General features: G+C 58.3%; 1 long non-coding RNA gene across 1 annotated transcript in view; it reads left to right on the top strand.

Moving 5' to 3' along the window:
* The window catches only part of LOC111773899 (uncharacterized), a 29,876-nt gene that overhangs the window by 1,741 nt on the left and 23,822 nt on the right, over window positions 1-4,313 (top strand). The gene's annotated exons all lie outside the window — the stretch shown is intronic.

The raw sequence follows: 4,313 nt of genomic DNA, 5'->3' as shown, positions 1-4,313 counted from the left end.
TGGCTGGGCAGTTAGCTCTCCTCCCTCTCGCCTCGCTCCCCTCTCTGGTTCCTCCTCCCCTTCCCTCCCCTCTCGTCCCTCCCCTCCTCCTTTCAATCTCTCCCTCCCTCCCTCCTTTCCCCTCTTGTTATTAAGGAGAACAGCAGCTGGCCCGACCTAACTTCAAACGCGGTCCCCCGCCTCCCCCCACCCGTCTCCTCAGCTCTCCGAGGCCCTCTCCCTCTATCCAGCCCCGCATGCCAGGGGCCCCGGCTAGGGGAACCCACCAAAAAAACACCGATTCTTACTTATTCCTTCTAATTTCTCACATTCTGTAGGTGTATCAGGCCAAATTACGACCCTCCAACTTCGGCTTCTTCAAACCTGGTCCTAACACTCCTGCCCATGTATTTAAGATCCAGGAATGACGGGTAGATTACTTGAAGACGGGGTGGGCTCAGACGATTTAGAAATAGACTCCTTGAGTGAAAAATAAGGAGGGTGATTTTTAGAAATTAGCTACTTCGCATCCCCAGAGAGAAAGGTTACGTCCCTGAAATTCATATGTTCCTCATCCTTTCGAAGTTTTTTCAAAAGCCCGATTTAAGGGACCAGAACAGCGTCCCCCCCTGTTCGCCCCCCCCACCCCCCGCAGATGTATGTGGAGAGGAAGAAGAGGAAGGGGTGGGTGTTAGGAGGGAGGCGGCGGCTTCTCCGACGTGATAGAATGTGACCCTGGAGCAGAAGCCATCCTGTTCTTGGGGGCGCTACGGGCGCCATTGGGAGACGCGGCCAGGCTGCTGCAGGCAGGGGGCAGGGCTCCCAGCGGTTCCTCCGCGGCCAGAGGCCACGCAGGAAAAACCCGCTTCCTCGCCCCTGCATCTGCTGACAAGCCGCCCGAGGTGTCAGCACGGAGCGTGGCCACACTGATACAGCTTTCTAGGAAATAGTCCGGGAGGGGGAGGGGGGAGGGGAGGGGAGGGGAGGGGGGCGAGGGAGGGATTAGGTTTGGCTCCCCCTGTCTCCCCCTGCGCATGCAACACCACCCCTTCCTTTCCTCGGAGGCCCAAGGCTTCCACCCTTGGTCCTTCGCCTGCATCCTCGCCGACCCCTCTGGGTTCACGCCTCACTCGCCAGCCCAGACTTTCTCCCTTGGAGCGGGATTGCGGTGGAGACGCTGCCTGCGCAGGCGGCTCTGACATGGCTCAAATGCATCCTCGGGTCAAGGCTGCTCTTACAGGGGATATGGTGGCGTTTCCTCACCTCCTTCCTCCCGCCACCCCCTACCCTGCCTTCCAGTGTTATTTCCCTTTGGGAGGTAGGCGAGTGAGCCCAGCGCCCCCAGCGTGTTGGCCGAGCTGGCACGTGCAGCGAGCATGGTGTGGGTCGGGGCTCTCTGGACACACCGAGGGCGACCGAAGGAGGGTGGCCTCCTTCACCGAGAAAGGGGGCCCGAACCGGGGCGTGCAGAGCAAGGGGCGGGGGGGTGGGGGGGGGGCTGGGTGAGCTGTGCACGCCGTTCCCTGAAAGGAGGGGGGAGGTGGAATAGAGAAGGCGGAGAGTGAATAAACCAGAGGCGCTAGCGATTAACTCTGGCCCCGGGGCCAGCCCCTTTAAACGAGGGTGGGGCGGAAGGGGTGGGTGGGTGGGGGGGAAAGGGGGGGGATATCGCTTTAAAAGGGTGAGTAAGAGTTTGGGGCGCCGTCTCCCCTCCCTCTATTTGCATAGCCAATAGCTCTGGGGCTCCTGCTACTGCGCGCTGATTGTTACCGGGCAGATTACTTTTTTTTTTTTTTTTTTTTTTTTTTTTTTTTTTTTTTTTTTAGTAGGACGCCTTCCCCGCTACATCAAAAGGAAGCCAAGGGAGGGCGGAGGGAGCGCGGGCACTGGGGCGGGCGAGGGCTGGGGAGAGGCCCGGGCGCCTCCGACCTTATCAATAGCCGCAGGAATTAGTATCCAATCTACAGTAGGTAAAGAAAGGGGAGGGAAGGGGGCGGGCGAGGAAAATGTCTAATTGCTGTGGAAGCCATTAGCTTTCGGGAAGGAAAAAAGCTCACTGAAAAACCCAAGTTGCAAACTCAAAATGAAACAGTCCTGCGCAGCGGATGACACTCGGCCGTGCACAGTGTTCCTCGGAATAGAGTCGGTCCATAACAATCGCCTATTGGTTTTAGTCAACTTGGACTTCCCGACTTAAGCTTTTTGAGTCACTCTGGATAAATACATTAACTTACATTTTAAGACCCCATAAAGGAATTACTGAAACTTCACGTCAGGTACCTTGGAGCGGATCAAAGAAAGCTGCTCGGGAGGGGGGGCAGTAAGGGTGAGAGGTATTTTAGAGTATAAATCTAACCCGACAGGCAAGGACAGAAGCCGGCGAGGGCTTCCAGCCTCTTGACATCACTTGATAACTAGCCGAGCGCAGTCTTTTCTCCACCTCGCTGCGGGGAAAGCATCCGAGCCCTGGGTCTCCTCAAGGCGGGTGGGGGAGAGGCGGGTGGTCGTCCTCGGGGTCTCGCCCACCCTGGGGAGAAAGCCTGGGTGGCGAGTCCTCAAGTGTCCTCAAGCCCAGGGCCCTCTCGCCCCTTCCTTCCCCCCCTACCCTGACCCTCGTCCGGCTTTCTAGAGAAATTCCGGCGAGGAGCGGGGAGGGGGGAGAGGCAGCTGCGAAGGGGAGGGGCGCCGAGGGTCGCGGGCGGATGCCCCCTCTCCCCGCGGCCCGCTGCATTCTCCGAGACCCGCGAGTTCGGACGCTTCCCGCGTGGCAGGCTCGCCTCTTCAAGTTCCCCATGCACTTCCCCTTCCTATTACGGGCTGTTCCGAACCTTAACCTCGCCTCGAATCCGTCTCCCGGGAGAGCTTCGGTCTCCGGCCCCTGGGGTGGGGCGTGGCAGGGTGCGGAGGTTGGCAGGAAAGTCTCCCGGACGCTTGGACTGGAAACTGAGTTTTCCCTTTTGGTCGCCACTCGGACCGTGTGTTAAAACTTTAATTTTGCTGTTCAGAAGCACTCCGCCTAGCACGCGGGAAAAGGCACGTTGCTTTCTGGGCAAACGTGCGCATTTTCTTTGAGTGTAGACTTAGGTTTAGAGAAGCCCAAGTGCCGAGGCTCTGGCTTGGAAGTCAAAACTGGTCACTGTGGCGGGGAAAAAAAAAAAAAGAAGTTGGTTCTTCTATATCCCTTTTTCATCCCTCAAAGAAAAAAATATATATATTGTGTCCTTTGTAGCATCAGTGATAAACTTGAGAGAACGCAAGTTTTCCGGGACTTTCATTCCCTCCTTGCCGGCTCCCCACCCCCTGCTCCTCGCGTTTTGCAGTTTCGGTTGGAAAGTGTACAAAACCCTGTAGGTGTAGGTGCAGCCCGGTGTTGGGTGTTCATAGGCACATTTCTGCAGGAACCTGCAACGCTAGGCACACGGACTCCCAAGCTCACCTGGCGGACGCCGGCCAGCCAGGTGATCCCGCCGACGGCTCAAAGCTTCAGAGCCGCGCGAGTTCGGGCCCCGCCGCCTCCGCGTCCGGGCGCTCAGGCCGGGTGGGGGCAGGGCTGTGAGTTCAGGCTCAGGAATGGGGGCCGTCGCCCTCCGCCCAATTCTCCCAGAGACTAGAGCTGTGTTTGTGTTTTTCCACTGAGGGATGGATGGTCAGACAATCAAAGCCGAAAACCCGACGGTTACTTAAAAGTAGATGGGAAGTGTCCCAATGCCGGCTCCGGGCTCAGGGAGTACCGGGAAGGACCTAGAAGAGGTATAGAAAGGAATTGGGAGGCCATAGGAAGGGAATAAAAGCAAATTAGAAAAACGTGCGAAAGGAAAAGAGGGACAGGTCGGCCACTGGACAACAGAGGGGAGGGTGGGTGGGGACGAGGCGCCGGGAGGCTCCAGGACGCCGGGGCACTGCGATTCCAGGTGTGGCTGCGCTTGCGGGACCCTCGCACCCCCGCCTGTGCGTCCCCGGGCGCTCGGGACCCTGCGGGGCAGAGTCGCCGGCCTGCGCATTCACACTGCCCTCCCGGCGCTGGGCTTGGAGCGGGGCTGTGTGCCGGAGGCAGCAGACGCGATAGGCGTGGGTTCGGAAGGCGCGCGTCTGCCGTCTCTTCACCCACCTAGCATCTTACTCCCCTCTCTTGGAAATAAAATAAAAAATAAAAGACCCGCTTCCCCCCTCTTCCTGTCTGATTCAGCTGCAGGGCACGCCTCACACGGCCGAAAATAGCTCTGGAAATGCATTCGCTTTATGAAAGTGAATTTTCCAATAAGATTTGGGGCGGGGGGCGTCTGGCTTGAGGCGTTGGCGGGGCCCTGCCTCCCGGAGGAAAAGGAACAGGCCGA

This window comes from Equus caballus, chromosome 6, assembly GCF_041296265.1.
Source record: "Equus caballus isolate H_3958 breed thoroughbred chromosome 6, TB-T2T, whole genome shotgun sequence".
Taxonomy (NCBI): Eukaryota; Metazoa; Chordata; class Mammalia; order Perissodactyla; family Equidae; genus Equus; species Equus caballus.
The sequence above is the reverse complement of the archived record's forward strand: the minus strand, read 5'-3'. Positions and strand labels throughout refer to the sequence as shown.